This window comes from Callithrix jacchus, chromosome 15 (assembly GCF_049354715.1).
Source record: "Callithrix jacchus isolate 240 chromosome 15, calJac240_pri, whole genome shotgun sequence".
In the NCBI taxonomy this organism is placed as follows: Eukaryota; Metazoa; Chordata; class Mammalia; order Primates; family Cebidae; genus Callithrix; species Callithrix jacchus.
Window position 1 is genome coordinate 46,599,154 of NC_133516.1, and position 24,631 is coordinate 46,623,784.

A 24,631-nucleotide genomic window follows, 5' to 3' on the forward strand; every position below is an offset into this window, starting at 1 on the left:
ATATCTGCATTTTACTGGTGGGGCAACGAAACTTGGAGAAGGAAAAGTGACAAAATTCATAAAAGGTAGGGCATGGGTTTGAGAGGCTGTTTAGCGTAGTGCACCAGTTCTCAAAGTGTGGTTTGCAGGCCTTTTCAAGGGGCAGGTCATCAAAACTATTCTCATACTAACACTAAGATATTATTTACCTTTTTCTATTGTATTGACATTTGTAGTGATGACTCAAAAGCAATGGTGAGTAAAGCGGTCAATGTCTTAGCAAAATAATTTTTTGTTAGCGATGTTAATTGTACATGTTGAACTCGCTTTTTCCCTAGGTTTTTTTGTTTAGTTTGTTTTTTGAGACAGGGTCTCAGTCTGTTATCCAGGCTAGAGTGCAGTGCTGCATTCTCGGCTCACTGCAACCTCTGCCTCCCAAGCCCAGGTGATCCTCCCACCTCTCAGACTATTGAGTAGCTGGGACTACAGGAGTGCACCAGCACACCTGGCTAACTTGCTTATGCATTTTTTTTTTTTTTTTTGTAGAGGCAGGGTTTCTCCATGTTGCCTAGGTTGGTCTCTAACTCCTGGACTCCAGTGATCCTCTAACCTTGACCTCCCAAAGTGCTGAGATTACAGGTATGAGCCGCCAGGCCTGGCCAAGGATTTCTTATAAATACACTCACACAGATAAAGTTTCAGAAGATAAAAACACAACTGCAATTGGAAACTATTGCCTGGAAATGTATGATAGATCAATTATTATAAAGGCCTCTGGGACTGGGATCACACCCCAGAAGTAATTGTTGCCAATAAAATCATGAGAGCTTTCAAGCAGAAATTGGAATTTTGGAAAACTTGAATCTGATACCATGAGCTTGTCAACTTCCTAGTTCTTGATGCCCCTTTAAAATTAGGGTAGTGGTGACATTAACAGACTAGTTTTAAAAAAAATTGGGGGAGGTGAGAACTATAAATCTCAGTGAACCAGGCTCTTCCAAATATCCATTGTATAATGTTTAAAAATCATGCATGGGTAAATGAACTGCTGAAAATAAAAAATGGGCCCATGGATTTTGGGTTTGGAAAATTCATTGGTATGGTTTTTAAATTCCACATTACATCTAACCATTATGAAATATCACTTTTCAAGTTTTGTGTACAATTAAAGAAGAAATGCTACAATGATCTAAAAAAAAAAGCTATTAAACAGTTTCTCTCTTTTCCAATTATGTCTCTATGTGAAGTTGGATATTCTTCATCTACTTCAATCAAAACCATGTATCACAACAGAATGAAGACAGTACAGATATGATAATCAAGCTGTCTTCTGTTAATACAGACATTAAACATAAAACAGTGCTGCTTTTTGTACCAAATGTTTTTTTACTTTGGAAAATATAATTATTTCTGTTAAAAATGTGCTATTTATGTTAATATAGCTTACTGTTATTTTTAAATAAGTGAATGAAGAAATATTTTTAAACTTCTTAGTTTTAAGTTTGAATACAGTAAAATTAATAGGTATAAAACATATAAATAAAGCTCTTTGGGGTCCTCAATATTTCTTAAGGGTGTAAGGGGTTCCTCAAACCAAACACCCATCAATGACAGACTGGATAAAGAAAATGTAGCACATATACATCATGGAATACTATACAGCCATAAAAAGGATGAGTTCATGTCCTTTGCAGGGATATGGATGAGGCTAAAAACCATCATTCTCAGCAAACTTAACCCAGGAACAGAAAGCAAAACACTGCATGTTCTCACTCATAAGTGGGAGTTGAACAATGAGAACACATGGACACAGGGAGGGGAACATCACACATGGGGGACTGTCAGGGAGGGGAGGACTAGGGGAGGGATAGCATTAGGAAAAATACCTAATATAGATGATGGGGTGATGGATGCAGCCAACCACCATGGCACGTGTATACCTATGTAACAAAACTGCATGTTCTGCACTTGTATTCCGAACTTAAAGTACAATGGAAAAAAAATAGTGTAAGGGTTTCCTGAGACCAAAAAGTTTGAGGATCCTACCTAGTGCATGAGAACATGGGCTCTGGAGCCAGGCCTGCCTGGGTATATCCTATTATCTGTGGGTTTTTTTTTTTAACTTTTATTTTACATTTGGGGGTACATGTGCAGGTTTGTTATGTAGATAATAAAGTCATGTCATGCTGTACAGATTATTTTGTCACACAGGTACTAAGTCTATTAACCAATAGTTATTTTTTCTGTTCCTCTCCCTTCTCCCACCCTCCACCCTCAAGTAGGCTCCAGTGTCTGTTGTTTCCTTCTTTCGATTCATGAGTATTTGGTTTTCTGTTCCTGGATTAGGTTGCTAAGGATAATAACATCCAGCTCCATCCATGTTCCTGCAAAAGACATGATCTCATTCTTCTTTATGGCTGCATAGTGTTCCACGGTGTATGTGTACCATATTTTCTTTATCTAATCTGTTGTTGATGGGCATTTAGGAAGAGATGTTGGACCTTGAGCAAATTATCCCCACTTTATCTGCGTTAGTTTTAGGAGGAAAATAAAAACAGTAGTTCCTATATCCTAGGGGTGTTATGAATGATAAACAAGTGGTCACAGATCAGTTAGCTCTTGTCTAATTTGTGACTCAGTGTTCTTTCCACTAGATTCACTTTTCCAAGCTTTGCTTTCCATATTTCTGAGATTTTTGTTTTTTGAGACTAAGTCTCTATTGCCCAGGCTGGAGTGCAGTGGCACAGTCTTCGCTCTGCCTCCTCTACAACCTCTGCCTCCTGGGTTCAAGCAATTCTACCTCAGTGTCCTGAGTAGCTGGGATTACATGTGTGCACCATCACATGCAGGTAATTTTTGTATTTTAGTAGAGACGGGGTTTTGCCATGTTGATCAGGCTGGTCTCAAACTCATGACCTCAGGTGATCCACGTGCCTTAGCCTCCCAAAGTGTTGGTATTACAGGATTGAGTCATCATACCTAGTCATTTCTGAGACTTTTAAAAGCCTATTTACCTTAGCTATTACATGCTTCTGTAAATATATTCCCTCTGATTAAACAAATTTCAGATCAATATTCTGGCTAGAGATGGTGCCAGTATAGAAAACTCTATTTAGCCTCTGAAAGGAGTTTACTTGATTGTATGGACAAAGGAAGTCACTTTGAAATTATTCTTAGTCTGCCATAGATTTGCTCTTTTGATTTGAACTTAGGTATTTTTTAGAATTTTCTCTGATCGAGTATTTTGATTATGAAAGTTAGCAACAAGCATCCAGTTGCATTCAGCTTTCCAAGCAAATATTTACGGAGCCCCTTTTGTGCAATTGGCACAGTTCTAGGTGTGAGAATGAAACAGACAAAAGCAAACCACAGGAATGTATATTCTGGTGTGTGTATCATGAGAGAGACAAACAATGAACAAATAAGCAAAATATATAGTATTGGCTGAGAAGAAGGACAATGAAGAAAGATAAAGCAGGGAGAGGGGAGAGGCCTGGGCATGAATGAGGGCTGCAATTTCCCTTAGGACAGTCAGGAAACGCCTCACTACAGAGGTAATTTTGGAGTAAAGACCTGGAGAGAGTGAACCACGTGGATATCTGGGTAAGATAATTCCAAGAACAGGAAATCGCATCTATAAAGACATAACCAGTTCTGCCTGGCATGTCAGAGGAACAGCAAGGAGGCCAGTGTATGGCTGAATTGAGTGGGCAGGTGCAGAAGATGCGATCTAAGAGGTATGAAGTGCCACACCGCATCATATTGGCCTGGACACCCTGATTTGAAAGCCACTGGAGACTTCTGAGAAGTGATATTATCAGAGGGATCCTGGTGGTCAGTGTGGTGGCAGTGGAGATTGTGAGACATAGTCAGATTCTGGATCTATTTTGAAACTAGAGCCACCAATATTTGCTAACATATGGGATTTGGGGTTTGAAAAAACAGTGAAGTCTAGGATCATTCAAAAGCCTGGGTAACTGGAGGGATGAAATTCTAAGAACTGAGACCAGGAAGACTGAGGAAGGGGCAGGTTTCAGTGGAGGTATTAGAGAGAGGACCAGAGTTTAGATTTAAATATGTTCATTTTGGGGTGTTTACTAAGCATCTTCTCATATTCTCAAGGATGAACAAAATTAATAAAAATGGCCAGAATACTGCTAAAATTACTAAAAAAAAAAAAAAAAAAAGTGGCTACATTACTTTCTAGAAAAAGAAAGCCTGAAATCTTACATAAAAGAATTCTTTTTTTTTTTTTTTTTTGTACATCACTGCGGTGCTGTTCCAGAACTGAGCACCCTATGCCAGGTGCGGTCTTATTAAAGTTTTGGAAGAAAAGACTATCTGTTCTGAAACACAATGCCTCTGCTTGTGGAACTAAAAATAGCTCAGCTCTCAGCCCCCAGGGCACGCAGCTCTCTTAAGTGTCTGTCCACTGCATGTTCACATTGGTTTGACAAGCTTCCAAGGCTCACCTGTCCACTACTCATACCACATCTGGGTTTTTAGATCCATTTTAATTTTGCATAGCTCCTTTTGCCTTTTTCACAAATGTGACTTTCTCTACTTCATCCTTCCCTCTCACAGATGCTATTGTTGGGTATGTCTGCCTGATATATTATTGTCCTTAATAATAAAAACAGCATTTCCCAATTTAAGATCATCTGTAGAATTCATTAACGTGTTGTTTGCACTTTTATCTAGATATTTCAAAAGGATGTCAAATAATACGGATAATCATCTTACAATTCAAGTAAGGGAAAGGTCATCTTTATTTGGAGGAGAAAAAGGGGCCATGTGTTCTGTTATTTTCAATAGCTTATTTGCTCAGCAAACAGACAAGAAAAGGGGAGCAGGGATAGATTTTTTGATAAGAACGTTAATTCATTCGTGGGTTGGGAAGAATTGTTCAGAAGCTTAACTGTTCCCCTTCCACATTGTCCCACATATAATTTCAAAACAAAGACAAGCAGGAAATACAGATTTCATAACCTAAAATCTCTTTAGCTTCGTCAAATGCCAATAAGCAACTGCAATGGCAGAATAAAATACACTAATGTGTTTTGACACAATCGTTGTGCCCATTTCTCCTCAATGAGCCAGGCTGGGGATTTCCAACTTATAGAGGCAGAGAAAGGCTTTCAAGCCACCAGATGTGCCCCATGTGGATATCTGGGTATTTACTTAATGGGCCATCTGAATACTTGTCTACACGTCAGTGATGATGCAAACATGACATCTCTCAGCTTGAGAGTTGCTTTTGTATGCAGACAACTTTGTGAAGTCATGGGATAGCATTTGGAAAGGAATTTTAAACTGGGAATATTTTTCATGGCTCAGCTGCAAGGCTGAAGACTGCAGAAGGAATTCACTTTCAGCAACTATGTGAATTCATGGAGTAGGTCCATGCTATTTCAGTTCTGCGCAACTGGCTGACTGTGAAGCTTTATTTTTCTCTTCTTAGAGTGACATCTCTTTAATGGTTTTGAAATGACTGTTGCCAACTCTTCTTGATAGTATTTGTTTTATTTCTCGCAACTGGGATATTTCTTCTCACCTGGGTGATTTCCCATCTGAAGAATTTTTTTGACTAATGTATGAGGGTTTATTGTTTGTTTGTTTTTGTTGTTGTTGTTTTTGATTCCTGGAACAGACATCAACTTGTGTGAGCTTACTCACAAAAAATGAGGATCTAGTGTAAAGATGCAAAGGTATTGCAAGGAAAATGTATGCAGAAATACAGTGAGGGCTCAGGAAATACTAGAATAGGCAACTCGAGGGATACAGAAACAAGGAGTATACGGTCTTCATCTCTGCTTCTATCTGCACATCTGCTTTATTTCTTTGTCTCAGCAGACTCACAATCTCTGCTCCTCATTCCGCATGGTGGGGAAAGATGCCCACCCACAGCTCCCCAGGCCATCTGTTAGAGCGGAATGGAATGACGGAATCCATTCTGTTCTCTATCTCTGCTCTAATTTCAAATTCCAGGGGAAAAATGACCCAACTCACTTCAGGCTCCCACCCTTGGTCCAGTGGACTGGGAAATTTCCAAGCGTAGCTTCTGTTAGTTCATTGCTTTAGGTTAGGTGAAAACAAAGAGAATAATTGTGAGCTGTTCAGATTCATCAAAAAGTATCTACTATTGTTGGGGGAGAATGCCCAGGGACAGATGAATTTGGGTAAGGGACAATAACAGGACATTAGAAAGGGAAATCCTAACTTTATTTTTCCTACAGAGTCAGTCTCCCAAACATTTTCTTCCACAGAAACTGACAAATAATCCATGGAGCAGCTTAGCAGATGGGTTGAAAAAAGCAGCAGGTTCATCAACAGTTTTCAGCATCTTGAAACATCAGACTTGACCCTTGCTATCTCATGCATTATTTAAGCACAACACATCTCTCTCTCTGTGTCATGTGCGGGAAAAGAATGTGAAGTTCTGCCTGTCTTTAGCAAATATGTTTCAAGTACTGTCTGAAAAACAAATGGAAAATGGTAAACCTGATCATCTACTTAATTTCAGTTTTAGGACCTTGATGTGTGGGCAGATAGATGTCAGTTTGCAAGAATTCTGTGTAATTAAGGAACATTTTTTGAGCATGTCCAGTATAACAGATGCTCTGTTAGGGAATTGTAGTTAGGATTTTTCGGTTGTAAGTATCTGAAGATGGAAATGTATCAGCTTATGTACTCAGAAAATCTGGGATAGTGCTGGCCAAACCAAATGGTTCAAGCAAATGTCGTCAGCATTTGGCCTCTTCTCTGTCTGCTTCACTTCTACATAGCCTTTCTCTATGTGGTGGCTCCAGATTTTATATCATCTAGTTGACATTAAAAAAGAAAAGGAACTGGTCTTTGACAAACCTGATGAAAACAAGCAATGGGAAAAGGACTCCATGTTTAATAAATGGTGTTGGGAAAACTGGCTAGCAATGTGTAGAAAGCAGAAACTGGACCCCTACCTGTTACCTTACACTAAAATTAACTCCAGATAGATTAAAGATTTAGACATAAAACCTAACACAATAAAAACACTAGAAGAAAACACAGGCAAAACCATCCAGGACATAGGCATAGGCAAGGACTTCATGACTAAAACACCAAAAGCAATGGCAATAAAAGCCAATATAGACAAATGGGATCAAATTAAAATTCAGAGTTTCTGTGCAGCAAAAGAAACCATAATTAGAGCGAATCAGCAACCAACAGAACAGGAAAAAATTTTTGCAATATACCCATCTGACAAAGGGCTAATAACCAGAATCTACAAAGAACTAAAACAGATATACAAGAAAAAACAAACAACCCCATTCAAAAGTGGGTGGAAGATATGAACAGACACTTTTCAAAAGAAGACATATATGAGACCAACAAACATATGAAAAAAATGCTCATTGTCACTGGTCATTAGAGAAATGCAAATCAAAACCACATTAAGATACCATCTCATGCCAGTTAGAATGGCAATCATTAAAAATCTGGAGACAACAGATGCTGGAGAGGATGCAGAGAAATAGGAACAGTCTTACACAGTTGGTGGGAGTGTAAATTAGTTCAACCACTGTGGAAGACAGTATTGCAATTTCTAAAGGAACTAGAAATAGAAATTCCATTTGACCCAGCAATCCCATTACTGGGCGTATACCCAAAGAACTATATATTGTTCTACTATAAAGACACATGCACACGTATAAAGACCTGGAACCAACCCAAATGCCCATCAATGATAGACTGGACAAAGAAATTGTGGTACATATACACCATGGAATACCATGTAGCCATAAAAAAAGGAGTTCATGTCCTTTGTAGGGACTTGGATAAATCTGGAAACCATCATTCTCAGCAAACTGACAGAAGAACAGAAAATCTAACACCGAATCTTCTCACTCATAGGTGGGTGTTGAACAATGAGAACACACGGACACAGGGAGAGGGGCATCATACACTGGGGGCAGTTGGTGGGGGTAGGGGAGAGACAGTGGGGGGTGGGGAGGGAGGGGAGGGATAACATGGGGAGTAATGCCAGATATGGTATGCACCTAAAGTTAAGTAAATACATTTTTTAAAATAAAAATTTAAAATAATCAAAGGAAAAGACAGCCCCTGCCCCCCTCCCCAAGTTCCTTTCTCTTGTTCATTCTAGTAGAAGTCCAGGGTTCTCCTTGATTGGCTGTCATTGGGTCATGGACCCAGTCCTGAGCTGATCACTGAGTCCAGCATGAGGTGGTGCTCTGATTGGCTAAGCTTGGATCTCATGCCCAGTCCTGGAGTTGGAGTAGAGACAGCCCCAATCTAACTACAGGGATGGAGCATGGTGGTGAGGGGTGGTTCCCCAAAGGAAACCCAGAATACTGACACTCAAAGAAGGGGGAATAGAGGCTGTGAAGGCAGAACTCATAAATATCCACTACCTAGGCTAAGGAAAGAGAAACATACACAATTCACTCTCATAAAAACCTAATGGCACTAGGTGTTCTAAGTGAGATATTTGGAAAGTACAGATGAAAAGTCATCAATTCTGAGAAACCTAGGCATCCATGAGCATTTTTAGAAAAGATAACATCTGTGTTGGGCCTTGAAGGATAAGTGGGGAGGCTGGGACACGGCATTCTAGGCAGAGGGAGGAATGTGCAAATATACTCAGAGATTTCTAAGGGGGTGGTACATTCCACAGAACATTAGACCAGCATGTATTGAGGACTTGTAGGTTGATATAAATACGATATTTCTGACCTTTGAGGCCCGAAATGTTTCCCTGTCACTGATGTATATATGCATTTACTGAACATTCACAGATATAAGCCTTTAGCTCTCAAATCATATACAAGCATGGACACATTACATTCAATAGTGAAATCAGCAGGGATTTTCAATTCAGCCAGACCTGGTGTGAATCCCAGCTCAGCCACCTACTGGCTGTATGACCATAGATAAGTAATTTAAGTATTTTAGCCTTCATGTTTTTATCTGTAGGAGGGTGACCTATCCACTGCATGTTTTTGTGAGAATTAATGGAGTTCACACATGGAAATTACCCAAAAATGGTGTCTGGGATACAATAGACATTCACTAAGTATTACTTTCTCTCTCTCCCCTCCTCCTTTGTATATACCCATAGTGTTTCTAATAAGAGCATGAAATTGATTTGTTTTATTACACACATACTGACCATTTGTTGACCACAGCATTAGAAGCTCTGATTGGGCTGTATGTAACTATTCTCTCCTGTGGCCAGTACCTTAGGAGGCTGGCCTTTTAGGATTTCAGTAACTGATTCCCATGTCCTCTACCTAACAGTAGGTTCAAAGAAATAGGTAGCCAGCAAGATATGCCGGGAAGAAAGAGTCAATTTGGAGTTCATATGCCAAAAAATCCCTTCCTATAAAGTTATCAGAGTTCTTGTCAGACAGCTTTCTCCATTCACCTCCCATTCTTTTCTTCTCTCCCCTTCTCTCTCCTGATAATCTTCCTTCCATTGTTCCTTCAGGCTTGGTACACAGCACCCTGACCATTATTAGCCCCATGTCATGGCTCTATCCCTTGTGCCATCTGTATCCCTGCCTTCACCGTTGCTAGTTACTCCTTTATTAATTTCTCCTTAAATTACCCAATTTGACTTTATCATTGTTTTCCTATTGGGTCCCCAACTAGCCCTAACATCAAGGATAACTTGATACCATTATTAATTCGATGAGGGCCCCTCAAAAAATCAACTGAGATAAATAAACCCTTAGGTCTATAGATAACGGGGGGAAATCCCAGAATGCATGGAGACGCTCTGTTTAAATATAGCTAATGTTTAAGGTACTTATCTTCTTAAGAAGACCTGTACTTTCTTCTGGAGTAAGGTGGTATGTCCTTCATTTGGGTTTCATGGATTATAAATGACCTGATAATGAGCCCAGTACTAGAAACAGGTGAAGATTTTTCTCCCACTGGGTTAAGTTGGAGGCAGGGGAAATGGGCTTTTAATCATTTTTGAGTCTCAAAATTGTTCCATATAGGTCAGCCATTTCAAAAGCAAAAAATAGACAAACAAACAAAACATCTTTTTTGATAAATAATATTCAGTAAATAACCCTCCACTCTTCTCTTTAAACACTGATACCAAATCCTATAAGAAAAACTCTGTTACTTGTAAATGAAAGATACATTGGTTCAGTGGATCAAAATAGAGAAACAGAACATAATGAGTCAAGTGTCTGTGGCATAACTTTGAATAAGATCACTTTTATATCATCTAAAGCCACTGGATTTCAAGCAGACTACTAAATTGAACCACAAGGAATTGCTAACGGTCTACCATTTTTTGACCTACAAAATGACAATTTCCAAATAACAGATGATTCTTGCTCTTCTTTAAGAAGAGAGCATGACCTTCATTTCCTCCTCGTTTCCTTGTACATATTTTCTCCTTACTTTAGTGGATGGATGCCAGACTTTTCTCTGATGGTTTCTCTGATGAAATATCTAACAGATGAGTAGACAAACTTTGTCACAATGTTTAGTTTTTTCATTTGTGAGTTAATTGTTTAAGTTGTATTGACTTTGTTCTCTATATTTTCCATATGGGACTTTGGATAAACATACACAAATCAATATAATTCCAGAAGATAAAATCTGATTGCCACTGGAAGCTAATGCCTAGAAGTATGTGAACTACTAATAATCACAAAGCCTTTGCTCCAATACCCTGTTGGCTATCTAAAAACTCTATTCTCAGTTTATAGTTTTTTGAAAAAACACATCTAGTCTTAGCGGTAAATACCCTTTTATTCTGACATTTACTTTAAATGACTGTGCTTTCTTTTTTGAGACAGAGCTTCACTCTTTTTACCCAGGCTGGAGTGCAATGGCGTGATCTCGGCTCATTGCAACCTCCGCCTCCTGGGTTCAGGCAATTCTCCTGCCTCAGCCTCCTGAGTAGCTGGGATTACAGGCACGCGCCACCGTGTCCAGCTAAATTTTTTTGTATTTTTAGTAGAGACGGGGTTTCACCATGTTGACCAGAATGGTCTCGATCTCTTGAACTCGTGATCCACCCACCTCGGCCTTCCAAAGTGCTGGGATTACAGGCTTGAGCCACCGCGCCCGGCCCATGACTGTGCTTTCTTATAAAACTAAGAGGTAGCCTACAAATCTTCAACCAATACTACCACATTCTTCGCAATGCTGGGTTGCATATGTTTAAGATTTAAGCTTAAAGAGCTTTTTTTCCTTAAGGTAAAAAAAAAATTATCCAATTACATTATATATACAAGCCAAAATCATGCAATGCATTTGAATCTGTGCAGTACTAAATAATAATCTATGTATGTACTGCTTGTAAGACAAGTATGTCCCCTAAAGGCATCTGAAAAAAACTTATCAGCAAAAATCCCCTCTAAATATTTATACAATACAAAATAAACTATAGGCCACTTAACTGAAACATTACGCTACAAAAGGTGATTTTTAGACAGAGAATTGTGTGAACTCTCCAGGACTGTCTAATGAAATCTTTTGTCCTGTAGTTATATCATGTGCTTAGGATTTTTCATTTTTATTTTATTTTTATCAATTTCTATTTGTTTATTTAGAGACAGAGTCTCATTCCATCACCCAGGTCGGAGTGCAGTTGCCTAGGCTTGTCTTGAACCCTTGACCTCAAGTGATACTCCCACCTCAGCCTCCTAAAGTACTGGGGTTACAGGTGTGAGCCATTATGCCTGGTCTCTATAATTTTTTAAGTAGGAAAATATAACTTCGGTTTTTATAGGTATAATAGTTTCCTGTGGCTGATGTAACAGATTGCCACAAACTTGGGGGCTTAAAACAGCAAGAAATGTACCCTTTCATAGTTCTTGAGGCCAAAAGTCTGAAATCACTGTGTTGTTAGGGCCTTGCTCCCCTAGACACCCTAGGGAAGAATCTGTTCCTTGCCTCTTTTAGCTTCTGGTGGCTCCTGCATTGCATTCTTTGATGGTGGCCATGTCACGTCAATCTTCAACACCAGCATCATCGAATCTCTCTCTACTTCATCTTCATGTCACCCTTTCTTTGATGTGCTTCTGATCTCCCTTTGCTAACCTTTTATAAAGATACATGTGACTGCCTTTAAAGTCCACTTTGATAATACAGGATAATCTCCCCATCTCAGGATACATATTTTAATCATGTCTGAACATACTTTTTCCCATATAGGGCACCATTTACAAATTCCAGGGATTAGTACATTAATAATGTTGGGGGGGGTGCATTTTTAATACTGCTACCATAGGGAATGTTAGATAAATCAGAATAGTGAACTGGAAGGACTAGAAGTTACGAAACCAAGCTCAAGTCCTTGAATTTGTCAAGTTTTCCTTGAGAAAGTCAATTATTTGAGACTCACTTTCATTATCTATAAAATGGGTATTGGGTATAAGGAAACATGATATCTCTAAGTTTTTGTTTCAAAATTATATTAGCCATAAATAAGACAGATCTGCCAGTATGTATCTTTCATTCTTTAAGTAAAAAGAGAGAGTTCTGGTATTTGGTGGCTACAAACTTTTCAACCACCAGAAAAGTACAAATGATAGAGGAATCAGATTAAGTCTCCAACCTGTATCATACATCCTGCAAGAACATTCAGAGATCACAAGCAACCTTCTGACTGTTAATTCTGGGCATCAAGTGCCTTGATTTCAGGAAGTCCTGATACCTAGAAAAAATATGTATCTTTTATTATAAATTGACAAATTGCCTGTTGGCTCAGAAACCAGACTTTAGTCATTTCATTAGACCTGACCACTGCAAATGGAATCAACAAAGTGTAGTTCCTTAGTCCTCCAAATTTGAGTTGCATGATGAGCCTTATTCTGAAAGGGCCCGACATTTATTAATTTATTTAACAGACACTTATATAATGCCAATAATAATAATAATCCTGATATCTCACATGCATTGAAGACTTACTCTGTGCAGCCATAGAGATAAACACTCTACATTAATTGTTTCCTTTGCTGTCCACAATTTTCCAAAGAGGCCAAGTGTTATTCAACAAATCACTGAATACCTACTAAGTGCCAGGTATGTAATGGTGCTGTGGAATATGAAGATGAACAGGGACCTTCACTCAAAGGAACATAGTGTCTAAAAGAGGAGACAAATATTAAGCAAAGAGCCAACAGAAGCAAATGTAACATTTACAACTGCATTAAATGCTGCCTACCAACAGGAGGTACATGATGCTCTTAAACTTGCTGCAGAGGAAAGGTAAATCATTTTGAGAGAAATTTTGTTATTTGTTTCAGTCACAACCTAAATAAGAAGAGTCTGACTTTTGATCCAGAACTGCTGACTTGGAAGCCCCATTGGTAACTACTATGCCATACTCCATGTCTGTTTTCTCCATCACTGTTTGAAGTTTAACATGCCTGTCTTTTCTGCTGGCAATCTTTAAGTGGTCATTTTCCCATCATGACTGCTTGGCTCCACAGTTTAGTTTTATTGACTCTTTTGAACATTCCCAGTGTGTGGAAATTTTTAAAAGAGCCCTCAAGCCATTACTGGAGTCTACGACACAGAGTTTAGATCTCATTCTATTAAGAGTTTGATACGAAGCCCACTTCTGAAAAGTGAAAGTATGTACTCAGTAAATTCCTGAAACTGACAAGAACTCTTTGGCTATTATTCAAAAATGTCTAATACCATGAACTAAAGTGGTGAGTTATTTCCGCACTTCACACACAACCCCTCCAACACTTGAAAGTAGAGTGCTAAACTATGTTTATCACTGGATGCAAAACCATTTCCCCTTGAAGATAATCTGAAATAATTTGATAATGATGGTGGATTAGAAGGCAGTGTTGATTTAACATATTTAAATCTGCTATGCTCACATTTTTTAAAAGTGAAAACATTTTGTATACAATAAACTATTCATATAAGATTTTTCAATTAAACTTCACATGCTGCTAACTAGATATGACATTAGTAAACACAGCTATTTCCTCTTATATTAACATAGCTACATTGAGTGTGAATTCACTTTTAGTTCTTTTTCCCCGAACTATAGTCAGGTTTTCATATGTGAACAATACATTTTGATGTGGGCAGGCCCAGAAAAAGCCAATATTCACCATGTATTTTACAGTTTCTGTAGATAAATACTAGCAGAAGTGTTGGCTTTCTATCCAGTTTAATTAAAAAAATAAATGCAGTTTAAAGTATTTTCCCCACTTATATACAATATTATCACATAATAGAAATTAGTCATTTAAAAAACTTTAGACATTTTATTTTTTTATGGTTTTATAATTTGAATTAATGGCAAAAAAAAAAAAAAACTTAAAAGAGTTTCCTCCCCCTGCTTTGAAATACACAATCAATTCTGAAGACCGTTCCCTTGAGCTGCTAAGAGGCAAACTTGTTAGCAAATCAAAAAATGACCCCATGGACGTGCATAAACACCATTACACACCCAACAGGAAGGTTGTGACCAAGTAAACAGCACAATTCAAACTTAAACACCAGCTATACAATTGTTCAGTCCCATTTAAGTTGGTGACAAATACTACTTAATCCCAAGTAACCGCTCTTTTATTCATCACGGTTCCCATATATCTCTATAATCTATTGTAGCAGAAGATTCCTAAGAAATCATTTTCATTCTCCCTAGAACTGGTCAGCCCTATTTCAGAAATCCTAAAGTAAATACTTATAATCCCCGTACTCTTTAAGTGATCACTCAAAGAGGACATGACATGTTCTTTTAAGAACCAAACAGCTGGTTCATTTCCCAATTAGGGGAGAACACTGTAAATGATAGTTCTAAATAAATATATAATATAATCTACTGATAAGGACAATGTAAATATTTATGACAATTAGGGAAATGAATGTACATGTATTTGAATATTCTCCAGAAGATGAAATCTATTCATTGTAACATTTGTCAGAAAGAGTTACTTTGGGGGATTCTTCTCAGGAAGTTGTGTCACTTGGCAGTTTTGCTGTTAAGCTGCCTCAGGCTCTAGAAGGCTTGTACAGGAGGGAGTTAAGAACCCTCTCAGGGATTATAAGAATGATTTTATGAAACTTACTGGTGTTTGTAAAATAATCTCAAGATGTGGATAAAAAAAAAAAGGAGCCATTTTCAGCAAATTGCCTTCCGAAATGGAAGCTGGATTCCTTGCTCTCATTATTTCAAGTATTGGATGGGGTGAAACTGGATGTCCCTTGCCCTCAACCCTTTGGTGAAATGCACTGAAGGACTATAGAGGGAAAGACAAAAGACAGAGCTTGCAGGGGCCTGGGCAATCTGTCTTTCTAATTACATCCCTGTATTAGTTTTCACATACACATGGTAACCACAAAGACTCAGAACAATGCTTCAGTTCAAGAATATTATTTTTTCCAGATAAGGTTGTATTCCTCCATAAGACCCATAAAATGGAAAAATAGAATGCTATGCTACATATTACAACATTGCAACCAATTTTATGCAAGCCCTTGTTGAAATTTAGGTGACTTGCTTGGGCCTTAGTTTTCCCATCATTGAAAAGGAATAGCACTATAGACCTTTTCAGCTGCCTTAAGAAAATACTTTGAACCATTGCGTGTCCTCTCATAAGTAGGTATTGAACAATAAGAGCACATGGACACAGGGAGGGGAACATCACACATCAGGGCCTGTCGAGGGGTGAGGGGACAGAGGAGGGATACATTAGGAGAAATATCTAATGTAGCTGACGGAGTGATGGATGCAGCAAACCACTATGGCACATGTATACCTATGTAAACCTGCATGTTCTATACATGTACCCCAGAGCTTAAAGTATAATTTAAAAAAATAGTTTGAGCATCCAAGCATATTTCAACTTAATAAAATGATGGACTATTCTCTAATTATAAAAAGAAAAAGTGGTTATTATAATACAAGGATGAATAAGAAAACAAAAATAACTACTTTTCCATTGTCAAAGTTTTCCTCATGGGTGGGTGGGTGGGAATGCATGTGTGTGTGTGAGCACGTGTGTATAGACACACATTACATCTATAGTTATGTACCACATAATGGCATTTTGGTCAAAGAGAGACTGAATATATGATGATGATTCCATAAGATTATAATGGAGCTGAAAAATTCCTATTGCCTAGTGACACAGTAACCATCATAACATTGTAGCACAGCACATTACCTTCTCTATATTTACATATGTTTAGACACACAGATACTTAGGACTGTGTTACAGTTGCCTACAGTATTCCCTACAGTACAAACATGCTGTACAAGTTTGTAGCCTGGGAACAATAGGCTATTCCATATAGACTCGCTGTGTGGTAGGCTATCCCATCTGGGTTTGTGGAAGGACATTCTATGATGTTCACACAATGGTACATATCTCACATTTCTCAGAATGTGCCCCTGTTAAGTGATGCATGACTGCATAGACTATGCTGAATATTCATATGTAAATATTACTCTGTGATCTAGCTATTATGAACATTTCTCCATGTCATTAAATGCTTTGCAAACACATGACTTTTAGGGCTGCACAATACTCCATTAAATAGATGAGTCATGATATATGTTATGGTAACTCTTGTTGGATAATTAGATAGTTTCTAATATAAATTGTCTCTTGTAAAAAAGCCTGTCCCTGTTGTGTTTCAGTCTTTCAATCTCTCTTTTGTCTTTCATGGTAGATTTAAAGGCTAAGACTGTGAAGACAGGAAGACGCAGTTATGAATCACTGCCTACTATCTGTTGGCTGCGTGATCTCTGTAGATATTTAACTTCTTGGGGAAATTCAGTTTCGTTATCTGCCAAATGGGGACCACAGCTCTGTCTTTCAAAGCCACTGTGAAGATGTGTTGATATGTATGTCATGTGCCTGCCACACAGAAGGCTCCTTGTAAGAATCAGGCTCCCTCTTTTTCTTTTTCTCTTTTTCTTAATCCAGGATTCCAAGGTGCCCATAATTAGGTTTCCTTCTCTGTGAGAACCCTGGAAATTGTGTGCAAATTTTTGCATGTTCAGCTATTTTTGGGAAAAAAACTTTCACAATATAAGAGTCACTACAAATCTCCTTCCTGCCTCTTGGCTTTCCGTTTTGCTATAAAATGATGAAACTGATATTTGGTCCAGTCCCTAATGGCTGCTTTATTGGCTTGTATTTCTCTGTTAATATCTCCCTTATCCGTTGGTGAGTTTACTGTTCAATATGAACCGAGCCTGCATTATTCTCCTTTGTATTTTCAGAAGCCAAAACCAGAAGCAGTATCCCAAGTCTTGGAGTCTGTTTCCTCTGTTCCACTACCCATGCTACATAGGTCAATTATAGAAAGTTTGTTTCAGGCCAAGCACGGTGGCTCACATCTGTAATCCCAGCACTTCGGGAGGCCGAGGCAGGTGGATCACAAGGTCAAGAGATTGAGACCATCCTGGTCAACATGGTGAAACTCCGTCTCTATTAAAAATACAAAAATTAGCTGGGCATGGTGGTGCACGCCTGTAGTCCCAGCTATTTGGGAAGCTGAGGCAGGGGAATTGCTTGAACCCAGGAGGCAAAGGTTGCGGTGAGCCGAGATTGTGCCACTGCACTCCAGCCTAGGTAACAAGAGTGAAACTCTGTCTCGAAAAAAAACAAAAAACAAAGAACTTTTGTTTCTGCCATCTACTCTTGCCTACTATGGCAGGTTATTCGTTACAGCCCCAAAAGAAACATGCCTTTTTGCTTCCACGAAGTCATCTCTCACACTGAGCTTTGGCCACTGGGCGATCAGAACATGTAATGCAAGCAGAGGCTTATGCATTGGAGCTTGTGTCTCAAAATGCTGTTACCATATGAAGAAACCAGGGTATCTTTCTGGAGATATGTAGGCCAAGCTACAGCCTGCATCAAATGCCATACACATGAGTGGGGTCACCATGGATATTCAAGCCTAAGCTAGATAACTGCAGTTTTGTGTGTGATGCCAGAAGAATCACCCAGCTAACCCCAGCCCAAAGTACTGACTCAAAATCAAGAGCAATTAAAATGGTTGCTTTAAGCTCTGAAGTTTTGGATGCAGCAATAGATAACTGAGACACCTATGTTGACTTGGTAAAGACTGACAAATCCCATGACTACTGACTGTTCGCCTAATATATTCATGCAGCTGACTTCTCCCTCTATATCATGAGGGGCTAAGAGATGAAGACAGGACACATGGATAAAGGAAGAAAAAGATAATGTAGCATGAAAGAAAGAGATGGCTTTCCCTTTCTCAAATCTTTCTGTTCTCTGTTCAGCTCATTTTTGGATGGCTATGCTGGGTTCTCCTTGACTGAGTAGCAGAGCAGAATGTTAAGATTAAGGAAATAAAACTTGCCTCTCAGCTACTCAAAAATAATATTTTTTTGAAAAACTATTTTTCAAGTTTTCTTTTCTCCTTCCCTCCCTCCCTCCCTCCCTCCCTCCCTCCCTCCCTTCCTTCCTTCCTTCCTTCCTTTCCTTCCTTTCCTTCCTTTCCTTCTTTCCCTGTCTTTCTGTCTTTTTGTTTTTAGAGACAGGGTCTTGCTTTGTTGCCCAGGCTGGAGTGCAGTGGCACAATTATAGCTCACTGCAGCCTCAAAATCATGGGCTCCAGGGATCCTCCCACCTCAGCCTTCTAAGTAACAAGTAACTGGGACTATAAGCATGCACCACCATGCCTTGATAATTATTATTTTTTTTTTGTAGTGACAGAGTCTTGCTGTGTTGACCAGGCTGGTCTTGAACTCCTGGCCTTAAGTTATCCTTCCACCTCAGTCTCTCATTGCAGATATGAGTCACTGCATCTAGCTCAAAAGGTTTCTTGAGGGAGCCAAACTTACATCTAATTGAGGGACTATCTTTTAATGGAATGCCACTGTGTTCTGAGGCATGACATTAATATCATTGTAAGACAGCCTGTTTCTTACACTTGACATTCTGAAACGTGAACTGCTGTCCTTGGCACAAATATCAATGCCTGGCTTTACCAAAGCACGTTTTGGGGTTTTTCTTTCTCACTTCAACGAGGATGTAAATAGTTACCCACTAAGTATTGCAAATTCCTTCCTTCTAACCTACAAAATTTAATATTAAGCTTAGAAAGTAAAACTTTGAAGACCTTTTTTCTTTAACCCAAGGAACTGCTGTTTCAGCTCAAATGTAAATATGCATCGAAATTATGCCAAATCAATAAAATAAAATGATATCCTCTAGATCTTTAGGTTTTACTGTGTTTTCCAACACAGTTTAACTAAAGAATAATATCTAGGATATTTATCTATATTCATCTAAAAAAATAAAGGTACCTCCTGCTTCCACATATCAAATGCCCTTGTATTTGTTTAAATGCTATTCTGGAAAGAACAGGAAAACGGAACCAGAAGAGTCGCCCACTGTCTTCTAGCCTAACTTTTATGTGACGAAGGAAAATCTGGAATTAAAAAGCTATTGTTTGCTAGGATTAGTGGCTGTTGGATTGCTCGAAAGAATACTCCTAAAATTACATGGATGGACAAACAGCCTGAATAAAGAAATGAGTAAACTTTCCCAAGAGTTTTCTTGGCTGGCTGGGTCACTGACTGGCAGCTGACAAGGTTTTCAATAATGCCGACTCAGTGGGTTCTATAATGCTGTGTGCTTCAAACATAATTAAAAGTGTTAAGAATTTTGTAGCTTTTATCAGAACATGTTCTACCCACATGCCTTCAGTGACCTGGTCACAACTACTAGAGACAAATAACTCTCTCATTTTACTCTGTGTACTAAGGTCATTGTACCCTAGGCAACTTTCCTGACTGCATCTTCTCCAGACCTAGGAAACTCCAAAACCTACCCAGATGAATTGTGTAGGGTCACTTCAGCAGCATCCCTTTTCTTTCTCAAGATGACAGCAAAATATTAGGCCTCTTGGATATTTATGGAGAGGAGAAATGCATATGGTTTTGGTCATTTTATGTCAGTGACTTTTGTTAAGTCCATCCATACATTAAGGAAATGAGATAGGACTTGCAGAGTTGGAAAGGACTTCAGAAATCATCACATTGCCCCTAACATTTTACATTTTGAAAGCCTGGGGCTGTAAATGTCAAATGGTTTATGAGCATCTGAGTCTTCTAATTGCTAGTGCACTTTTCCTGTGCCACACTATAAAAATGTAAGAGTCTGTATGTTTGCATCCAGAGCTGGAATAACCATGAAGACCACGCATGTCAAATTCAGAGTATAAAAATAGTTATTAGTGACCAAGATGAGGCAATGCCAAGTATTCTTGAGATAAGAGTAAATGCTTATTAAGCACCAACCTAACATCTTGCATGTATTTGGTTCAAAGTAAATTGTAGTGATTATTTTCTCTGCCTTGCATGTGATTATAGATGAGTGGGTGATTTTAAGAGTACTATCTCTATTATTAGGCTGTTGGTCAGGGAGGATACTCTGCCACCCACCCTTACTGTGCCAGAGTAGATGTCATGACATGATCTCAGCATTCTCTCCCACTGATTCTCATTGGTGCCTTAGAACTCTTGTGATTTCCTTCCATCCTCCACTATCAGGTCAGCTCCAAATGAAACTTACCATGCTCAAAGATCAGGATCTGTGTCTCATTCACCTTTATATCCCCCACCAGGACTTTCATAGCGCTTTGTGCATAATAGGTACTCAGTAAGTATACCAAAAACATACAATCAGCTCAACACCAATAGGATAATTACAAGAGTGCAGCAAGGGGAAAATTAGAGGTTGAGGATTGCGGTTTATTCTGAAAATCCCAATGCTTTCTAAAACCTCTTGCAGGATGGCTGAGAGGAGTGATTCCAAGGACCAGTTTTACACAAGGTCTTCACTCCTCAGAGCTCCTTTCATAGCTAACACAAGAGTGCTGTCTAGTGGGTCAAGGGGCACCTGGGCCTGAACTGAAGTCATGTGGTTCCACTTGGGGCTTCCAAGTCAGTGGCGCCAGTGGTGGTTTCTGCAATTATTTCAGACCAGCGTCTCCCTCTTGGCCTTGGTTCTGGATGTCTGTGGCTGGGCATTCACCAACTCTGGCTCCACTTGAACAATCCAGGGAGGTGGTCTGAAGCTATACACTACCCCAGTGCCCCAGATCCCATCCCCTGCTCTCAAATGGACTTCATTTAAGGGCATGAAGACTTAGGGGGAACACAGTCTCTTTGAGATGAGTCACCATCCCATCCCTGAAATGAGGGAAGGAAAAGCAGTCCAAGGGAAGGGATGAGAACTTGTCTGCCCTGAAGTTAAGAAGACTTACAGTAATCATCAAAATATGCTCACTGGTAATAAATTAGAGATGAATCAAACCTAATTAGACCTATGTAAGTCTGGTGAAATAGTTAATTAATCTTAATTGGCTACCTCTGCATGTAGCCTTGCACATCCATTTCTTAACACCAAATAGAAGCACCATAGTGCAAGTCACAGACTATCTGCTGAGTGTCAGCCTGCATGGAAGAGTAAACACTACCAGAACCGATATAGCATTATATGTATTTAGAACAGGCATTTCAAACAAGGAACAAGCTGGAATTCCACGTGTCCAGGTGAGGAGTAGGACAATATAAAAGCGTAGACAGAAGTAGTGATAAACTCATTTCTTTTGGCTTAATCAGAGAATTCAATATTTGTACACTCTCCTGGCCACTCAAAAAACTCATCTGCAGGCTAAATTTGGCTAATGCATGTGACTTTTTAACACTGGATTAAGAGACTTCATATAAATGAATTTAAACTATTTTAAACATATATCCCTATACTCCAATAATAGATGAACTGTTGGGCAGAGTGAGGTTATTTTCTAATTCTTCACTTTCTTCTATAATCCCTAATCTGTCCACATAAAAATGGGCCAGTGAAATCTCAGGCAAATTCTATAGCTATAGAACAAGAATCAGGAAGGGGAAATACTAAAAATATTTAATAGGCAGTATGGTAGAGGAATTGGTCACTGAGAATAGATGCCAGCTGAAGAACTAGGCCCTCCTTAGGAAGTGAGACACTTCGTTCCTGAAATATGTGAAGGCTTTGGGGACACAGAGAAGGGGCCAGGAAAGCTAAGATGGTAGAGGGGGCAGTTTGGAGAGTTTGGGCAGTGGCTGTTTACCTTCCGCTAAAGAAATATTTAATAGTTAAATTTAAGAATACACCCATACTAATAACTGATATGGCTGTATTCACCATACTTGCATATTATGAATAATAATAGTAACTGATTGGGTAGTTGGGGCATACACCCAGTTCTACTTGGATACATTTCTATTATCATTCCATTTGAAACCTTAGTAGCACACAGAAAACTTGTAAACTAGTGATTTTCATGTTCATACATGACAAGAGATAAACTCAATCATAGCCTCAGAGTTAGAGGTCTTAGATTATGATACACAGCTTCCACTTCTGCTAAGTAATTTAGAGAAAAAAAATAGGCTTGGATCATTTCATCTACCTTCACTAATACTATACGATTAACAGTAAATTCAGAAAGAAGGGAAGTCTGTTGAGGGGTGACTTAGGCAAAGTTGACTCTAAAATCTGCTAAGGAATCTGGTCACATTTGTCATAACCCAAATGACTAAAATGACAGAAAATACAGCTCAGTAGTTAAGACGATGGTTTTTAAGATAAGTTGAATGAATGTGAATTCCAAAGCTACTGTGGGATCCTTGAGCATAGTAATCAACTTAAAAATGGGCATATAGTAACACAAGTTATCAGAGATATTGTGAATATTCAGTAGGATAATATATGTAGTGCTGCCATTGGCATGAAGAAAATGCAGACATGTGTAGTTCTGTAATATGAATGAAGCTATCTGTTACTATAATAGGGGAATGACCTTCATGTAATGCAGAAGACATTGGTTCACATGTGGTGTTTTTCTCCTAGCAAGGGGAATTGGCCTAGTAGGAGTCCAGTTGAAAGCTTTAGCAAAAAAAGAAAATGTCCTCAGCTTGGCCTGCTGTATTGACAGCAGGACACAATTCAGTTGTTTTTGAAGAATATTTTAACACACGTCCCCACACCTGGAACTCATTCTCCAGAGATGGGCTCCTATAGCCTTGCTCAGCTCTCAGCTCATGGCAGGTTGTACTTCCTCCCATGCGCACCTCAGTGGCACTACTCAGAGCTCCACCTCCATTTGCAATGGCTAGCCCTGCTGTAGCGACAGCACTACCAGAATTCCCGCTTTATTTGAGTGTGTGTGCATGTATGTGAGTGTGTTTTTAGGATCTGTTGCAGCAGCCTGCAGCCATGCAAAGTTGCCTGCCTGGGTTGGTCCCCAAAGACTGTCTTTTTAGTGGTCTGCTTACAAAGGTGGGTAAGTTTTAGTGGTCTGTCCCTAACCTTATAAAACATGATCTTGGTTATTGTTAGGGCTTTTGTCCAACAGAGGATTTTTAGGAAAGGATATGCCACATTACGTGGTGATGTACCTGTGGACAATAGGAAAGGGAGGTTCTGACATGACTGCCATTGATATGGGGTAGACCTGAGCTCATTCTCCAAAGTCCCCAGAAAGGGGAACACATTTACTGGTGAAGCTTTCAGGTAAGTGGAATGCTATTGACCTTTTGGGTTGTTTCCCAGGCATTTGCAAAATAGCTAGGTCTCAATAAAAATAGAAGGCCCAGCTTTCATCTACAGTGGCAATGAGGGCATCTACTCAGTAGCACCTCCTGTGTTTCTACTACTCACTCTGTATACATTCTCTTATCACAACCCTGAACTTAAACTGAAAACAACAACCCTTAAAATAACTCTAAACTTAAAATGATGAGGAACGTTTTTATAATCCCCATTTTGCAGATGAGGAAACTGAGGTTGTCAGAGACTCTGGGATTGACTAAGGTATTTAAACCATCAGAACTCAAACCCTATGGCCTTCTGACCCCAGAAGCTGAGATCCTAACCACCACCAGTATCTCGGATGGAAGGGCATGTTTGCCTGGCTCTTTGTTAACAACTGGAGCAGCTTTATCCAATAGAAATATAATGTGAGCCACATATGAATTTTTAAAAATTGTGATAAAATATGCATGACATGAATTTTACCATTTTAACTATCTCTAAGCGTATAATTCAGTGGCATTAAGTACACTTTACAATGTACTACTACCATCTCCACTATTCATTTCCATAACTTTTTCATTACCCCAAACAGAAACTATGTACCCATTAAACAAGAATTCTCCATTCCCTTCTCCCCCAGCATACTGGGCACATCTGTTCTTTCTCTTTCTATGGATTTTGCCTATTCTAGGCACCTCACATAATAGAATCATATAATATTTGTGCTTTTGCATCTGACTTATTTTACTTAGCTTAAGCTTTTTGAGAGATGATCCATATTGTAAAGTATATCAGAATTTTATTCCTTTTTAGGCTAACATTCCCTTGCATGTATATTCTACATTGTTTATTCATTCATCTGTTGATGGACATTTGGATTGTCTCACAAACGAATTTTTAAATGCTCTAATAGCCACAATTAACAAAACCAAGAAAGTTTAATCAATATGTTTTTCTATATTTTTAGATATATTCTAGATTTATAATGAAGGTAGACATATTTAATGCAGTATGTCAAAATTATTTCAACACGTTATCTCTATAAAAATATTAATGACATTTTACATCCTTTATTTACTACT

At 38.8% G+C, this 24,631-nt stretch overlaps 2 long non-coding RNA genes across 3 annotated transcripts in view; one reads left to right on the forward strand and one right to left on the reverse strand.

Moving 5' to 3' along the window:
- Positions 1 to 3,447, forward strand: part of LOC144579555 (uncharacterized) — a 127,336-nt gene extending 123,889 nt beyond the window's left edge. The window contains exons 4-5 of one of the 2 annotated variants that reach the window (XR_013527415.1): positions 526 to 618; positions 1,227 to 3,447. This is a non-coding gene — a long non-coding RNA (uncharacterized LOC144579555). Of the gene's footprint in view, positions 1 to 525 lie in introns of both variants that reach the window. The other variant, XR_013527416.1, reaches the window with a different exon arrangement.
- Positions 1 to 24,631, reverse strand: part of LOC118147978 (uncharacterized) — a 156,913-nt gene that overhangs the window by 18,446 nt on the left and 113,836 nt on the right. The gene's annotated exons all lie outside the window — the stretch shown is intronic.